This window comes from Mobula hypostoma, chromosome 2 (assembly GCF_963921235.1).
Source record: "Mobula hypostoma chromosome 2, sMobHyp1.1, whole genome shotgun sequence".
Lineage (NCBI taxonomy): Eukaryota > Metazoa > Chordata > Chondrichthyes > Myliobatiformes > Myliobatidae > Mobula > Mobula hypostoma.
Window position 1 is genome coordinate 135,295,388 of NC_086098.1, and position 6,911 is coordinate 135,302,298.

The following is a 6,911-nucleotide window of genomic DNA, read 5'->3' on the forward strand; positions in this document are numbered from 1 at the left end:
ATATTTGTCTATCTGTGCATCTGTAATGTTATTGTGACACTGTAATTCCTTTGGGATCAATAAAGTATCTATCTATCTATCTACCACAGTATCTCCCTTCTCTGCAGGTTTGATGGTGAAGTTGGGATTGGTGTGGAGAGAGTGGAAGTCAATGAATTCAGCGGGGGTAAGGTTCAAATAGGAGCGAGGAGTGCTGAACTTGAGATGGTTGTTATCTTGTTGGCAGTTAGAGATGAAAGGATCCAGAGAAGGCAGAAGACCAAAGCGGGGGTGTCCAAGAAGAGGAGTACGGCTGAAGGAGTGACAAGGAGTCATTGGTGGGGGATCCTCGCCAAAGCTGTAGCTTCGGTGACGGAGACGATGGAGGGAGAGTGCAGCAGCACTGAGGCGCAGGCGCAGGAGGCCAAAAATAAGGCCCCTACTGAGATCAAGATGTTCTGCCTCAGAGAGGGGAAGGTTGGAAGGGATGGTGAAGATACAGCAGGGGATAGAGCTTGGGTCAGGGAGGATAGCAGGTTGGAGGGATCAGAGAAAGGGGAGGGTTTCGGGTGGGAGGAAGATGGGGTCTCAGGGAAATGAGGAAAGACCCTAAGAAATCTGGGCTTGGTGTGGAGTAAGGTGGAAGAAGAATATTATGTTTTAAATTTCAAAATATTAAACTGATTTAAAGGAAGATATGGGAGTTTGAAATGTAGGTCGAACTTCATGTTTATTTTAAGTGCGGCACACATGGTAGAGTGATGTGTGCAATTCATTTATTTATACATTTAACCCATAATGTATTACTTAAAGGAGGTTATATATACACTCATGAGATCACTCAAATATTACTGAAACATTAAATACACAACAAAGCGCAGCCAATGGACCCAGCAGCGATGAGAGGGGTCTTGGCCTGGAGGTGGTGGCAGCCGACTCAGAGCTAAATCAGAGACTGAGACAGCGGTATCCATGGACTTGAAGCAACTGGGGCCAAGGCTGGAACTGGAGATGGAGGCAGCTGGATTCGCAGCTTGCAGGAGGCCAAGGTCAAAGTCCAAGTTGGAGATGGCAGGGGTCATAGTCTGGAGGCAGGTGATCATCCGATCCTCAGCAGGTCGGGCAGCATCCGTGGAGATGAACAGTCAACGTTTCGGGCAGAGACCCTTCGTCAGGACTGAAGAGGGAGGGGGCAGGGGCCCTATAAAGAAGGTCGGGGGAGGGTGGGAAGGAGAAGGCTGGTAGGTGCCAGGTGAAAAACCAGTAAAGGCCTACCTTCCTATCCCTCCAATACAACATGTAACCTTGGACATTCAGCTCCCAACTACAACCAATCTTCAGCCATAGTTCAGTGATGGCCTGACACCTGACAATTATACCTGACAATCTGTAATAGATTTGTTACAGTCTCTCTTCATGCCTAAAATACCAACTGCCCCATCTTCTGACCTATTACTCTGGCTTGCATCCTCCTGCCAAGCTAGTTTAAACCCTTCACAACAGCTCTCGCAAATCTGCCCATAAGGTATTGGTCTCCCTCAAGTTCATGTGCAATCTGGCCTTTTTGTACAGGTCATATCTTCCCTAGAAGACATCCCAATGATCCACAAATTGTGTCGTTGGACTGAGTTGTTGGACAATCCATGTCAGGTCTGCGTAAAATGAGATACCTTCTAATCAGGAAAGCGATTGAAATTTAAAAAGCAGAACTTTGCAGCAGTTTGCCCTGAGTTGGACAATCAACGTCAGGGCTGTGTAAAAAGAGCTGCCTTTTAATCAGCACGGCGATCAAGATGGTAAAGGCCGAACTTTGCAGCTGTTTCTCTGAGCTGAGGAGTGACCAATCAGCAATTATGTAATGAATATTACCTATGTAACTGGTGCCAATACGTACCTAGGTACAAGGAATACAGGCCATGCAGGTGCAAGCAGACTGGCCATTCTTTTGAGTGTTCCAGTCTTCAGAGTGGCTTTGGCTCATCAGGCTTGGGCAAGGTAAAGTATTTTGTAAGTTACTTTCTCTCTGTTCTTACTTGTTCATTCCTCATCTGTTAGGGCATAGTAGTTTAGAGAGAATGGCTCCAGGGGCAATGTTTTGTACTCTGTGTGGATGTGGGAAGTCCGGGAGACCTCCAGTCTCCCAGATAAATGCACCTGTACCAGGTGCAAGGTCGTAGCTCCTGAGAGAACTTATTAAGGAGCTGGAGCTGCAACTCGATGACCTTCAACTCACGGGAGAATGAGGAGGTGATAGACGGGAGGTAGTCACCCCTTGATTGCAGGAGACAGGTAACTGGGTGACTGTCAGGAGAAGAGGGGAAATGCACAGCCAGCGCAGAGTACACCTCTGGCCATTCCCCTCAATAATAATTATACAAACTTCAGATACTGTTGAAGAGGACGACCTATCGGGGGGAGTCACAGTGACTGGGTCTCTGCACTGAGACTGATGCTGTGACTTAGAAGAGCAGAGATGTGAAGAGAACTGCAGCGTTGATAGGAGATTCCTTGGTCAAAGGAACAGAGACAAGGTTCTGTGGGTGCAATAGAGATGCCCAGATGGTATGTTGCCTCCTTGGTGTCAGGATCAGGGATATCTCGAATCGGGTCCATGGCATTCTCAAGGCCCAGGGTGAGCAGCCAGAAGTCTTGGTACATATTGGCATCAATTACTTAGGTAGACAAGATGAGGAGGTCCTGAAGAGAGATTTTAGGGAGCTAGGTAGAATGTTAAGAAACAGCAGCTCCAAGGTAGTAATGTGGATTGCTGTCTGTGCCTAGTGCTAGTGAGGGTAAAAGTAGGATAATTTGCTAGGTGAATGTGTGGCTGAGGAACTGGTTCAGGGGGCAGAGGGTCATATTTATGGATCATTGGAATCTGTTTTGGGGAAGTTACAACGTGTACAAAAGGGACAGGTTACATCTGAACCCAAAGGGGTCCAATATCCTTCCGGGGAGGTTGGCTGGAGTTGTTCGGACAGGTTTATGCTAACTTGGTATGAAACTGGGAACTGGAGTGATAGTGCTGGACGTGAGGTAGTTGGTTTACAAAAATGTGTAGTGAGCCTCCTAGCAAAGGGAGGCTGATGATAGGGCAAAATTACAGTCAACTGGTAGGGTCGCAACATTAAAATTGGACAAAGGGCAAACGTAGAACTGAAGGTGTTATATTTTTATGCATGCAATATACGGACTAAAGTAGATGAACTTGCAGCACAGTTACAGATTGGCATGTATGATAGACAATAGAGAATAGGTGCAGGAGTAGGCCCTTCGGCCCTTCGAGACAGCACCGCCATTCACTGTGATCATGGCCGATCATCCACAATCAGTATCCAGTTCCTGCCCTAGCCCATAACCTTTGATTCCACTATCTTTAAGGGCTCTATCCATCTCTTTCTTGAAAGCATCCAGAGACTTGGCCTCCACAGCCTTCTGGGGCAGAGCATTCCATATATCCACCACTCTCTGGGTGAAAGTTTTTCCTCAACTCCGTTCTAAATGGCCTACCCATTATTCTTAAACTGTGACCTCTGGTTCTGGACTCACCCATCAGCAGGAACATGCTTCCTGCCTCCAGCATGTCCAATCCCTTAATAATCTTATATGTTTCAATAAGATCCCCTCTCAGCCTTCTAAATTCCAGAGTACTGTATACAAGCCCAGTCGCTCCAATCTTTCGACATATGACAGTCCCGCCATCCTGAGAATTAACCTTGTGAACCTACGCTGCACTCCTTCAATAGCAAGAATGTCCTTCCTCAAATTTGGAGACCAAAACTGCACACAGTACTCCAGGTGTGGTCTCACCAGGGCCCTGTACAGCTGCAGAAGGACCTCTTTGCTCTTATACTCAATTCCCCTTGTTATGAAGGCCAGCATGCCATTAGCTTTCTTCACTGCCTGCTGTACTTGCATGCTTGCTTTCAGTGACTGATGTACAAGAACACCTAGATCTCGTTGTGCTTCCCCTTTCCCTAACTTGACTCCATTTAGATAATAATCTGCCTTCCCATTCTTACCACCAAAGTGGATAACCTCACATTTATCCACTTGTAGGCTTCACTGAATCATGGCTGAAAGAAGATTATAGCAGGGAGCTTAATGTCCAAGGATACACATTGTATCGAAAGGACAGGCAGGAAGCCAGAAGGGCTCATGATGCTCTGTTGGTATAAAATGAAATCAAGTCATTAAAAAGAGGTGACATACTGACCCACAAACAGGAGATAGAAAACACTTGCCAGAAGGATAATGTCCTGGGGGATTTTAATATGCAGGTAGACTGGGAAAATAAAGTTGGTGCTGAACCCGGGGGGGGGGGGGGGAGTTTCTAGAATGCCTGCAAGATGGCTTTTTAGAGCATCTCGTGGTTGATCCCATGAGAGCATCAGCTATTCTGTGTGTTGGGTGTTATGCAATGAACCAGAATTGATTAGAGAGCTTAAGGATAAAGAACCCTAAGGGAAAGGTGATCATAATATGATCGAGTTCACGCTGGATTTTGAGAAGGAGAAACTAAAGTCAGATGTATCAGTATTTCAGTGGAGTAATGGGAATTATAGGGGCTTGAGGGAGGAGTTGGCCAGAATTGAATGGAAAAAGACACTGGCAGGGATGATGGCAGAGCAGCAAAGTCTGGAATTTCTGGAAGCAATTCAGAAGGTACAGGTCATACAGTATACATCCCAAAGTGTCATATGGCAGTGACTAGTAACAGACCCAAGTGCAAGACACAGACACTGAAGTACTAGGGACAGGACTAGGATACAGGCTGAGGGCAAGGACATGGACACGAAAACTGGGAACCCGGAACAGGACTGGACAAGAGAGCTAGGAGCCCGGGCTTGGACTTCGAGCCAGAGACTGGACAAAGACCCAGTACCTAGGTCTTGCCTCTTGCTTGGACCCCAGAACTAGGCAAGAACGAGGCTTGGCAGGCAGGCAGGCAGGACGAGGCTGGAGTCTTCAGGCTTGAGGCTAGAGGTGAGGCTTGGCAGGAGGCAGGAGGCTAGAGACTTGAGGCGAGGCTGGAGGCTGGAGTCTTCAGGCCTGAGGCAAGGCAGGCTCCTCCTGGGCAGGGCACAGATCACTACCCAACAGAGACATGGAACAGGAAGGGACAGAACCAACCGCAGGTAACGGCAAGACGGCCAGTCTTACCTGACGGAGGTAAGGGACAGGAAGGGACAGAACCAATCGCAGGTAACGGCAAGACAGCCTGGCTTACCTGGATGGAAGCAAGGGACAGGAAGAGAGCTAGGTACAGGGTGGCTCCAGGACAAGACTGCAGGTGAGACGAGGTGAGAGTTACCAGCAAGACAAGACAAGACAATGCGAGACGAGAACTTCAGGTGAGGCGAGAGTTACTGGCTAGACAAGGCAAGGCTTCTGGCAAAGCAAGGCGAGACGAGACAAGACAAGACAAGACGAGAACTTCAGGCGAGGCGAGAGTTACCAGCAAGAGAAGGCAGGGCTTCAGGCAAGGAAACAGAAGGCCAAGGAAGGGATACAAGGAGTAAGAACAATCCAGCAGCCACACCCTGGTCTCTGCAGGTATATATGCAGCCAGCCCCAACGAGCATCAGCTGGCTCAATTAGAGCTCAACAAGAACAGAAACAGGGTAGACAGGAAAACCTGGAGCAGGGATCGATGGACCGGACCGTGAACTGGAATACGGACTTCACGGACCGGACCATGATAATAAGACACAGTAGCAGATTTAGGCCATTTGGCGCATCAAATCTGCTCTGCCATTCCATCATTGCCGATTTATTATCCTTCACAATCCCATTCCTCTGCCTTCTCCCCATAACTTTTCGCGCCCTGACTAATCAAGAACTTATCAACCTCCACTTTGGGTATACTCAGTGACTTGGCCTTCACAGCCACCTGTGACAATGAATTCCAATACCCTCTAGCTAAAGAAATTCTTCCTCATCTCTGCTCTCTCCATTGTCTGATGCTGAACTCCCTGGTGCAAGACACACCTACTATAGGAAACATCATAGCTACATCCACTCTACCCAAACCATTCAATATCCGATAAGTTTCAATGAGATCCCCACTCATTCTTCCAAACTCCAGTGAGTATAGGCCCAGAGCCATCAATCACACCTCATACATTAACTCTTTCATTCCTGGAATCATTCTCATGACTTCCTCTGGGCTCTTTCCAATGCCAGTGCATCTTCTCAAATCATTAGAAAGAAGTGACATACCATTGGAAGGTATTGAATCAATGTGGATAGAGCTAAGGAACTGCAAAGGTAAAAAGACCCCAATGGGTGTTGTACACAGACCCCTCCCCAAACAGTAGTAAGGATGTTGCCTACAAAGTACAACAGGAGATTGAAAATGCATGCCCAAAAGTCAACGTTACAACAGTCATGGGGCACTTCAATATGCAGGTACATTGAGAAAATCAGTTTGGTGTTGGATTGATTACAGGAGGGGGAATTTCTAGAGTGCCTATGAGATGGCTTTTTAGAGCAGGTTATGGTTGGGCCTACTAGAGAATCAGCAATTCCCGAATGGATGTTGTGCAACGAACCAGACAGCTTAAGGTAAAAGAACCCTAAGGGGAAAGTGATGATAATATGATTGAATTCCCCTTGAAATTTGAGAAGGAGAAGCTAATTTCAGATGTATCAGTATGATGGTGGAATAAAAGGGATTACCGAGGCTTGAGAAAAGAGTTGGCCAGAATTGATTGGAAAAGAACACTGGCAGAGCAACAATAGCTGGAACTTCTGGAAGCAATTTGGAAGGGCCAGGATATATTCATCCCAAAGAGGAAGGCATATTCTAAAGGAAAGATGACACAACCATGGCTAACAGGAGAAGTCAAAGCCAACACAAAAGCCAAAGAGAGGGCATATAATAGAGCAAAGATTAGTGCGGTTAGAGGACTAGGAAGCATTTAAAAACT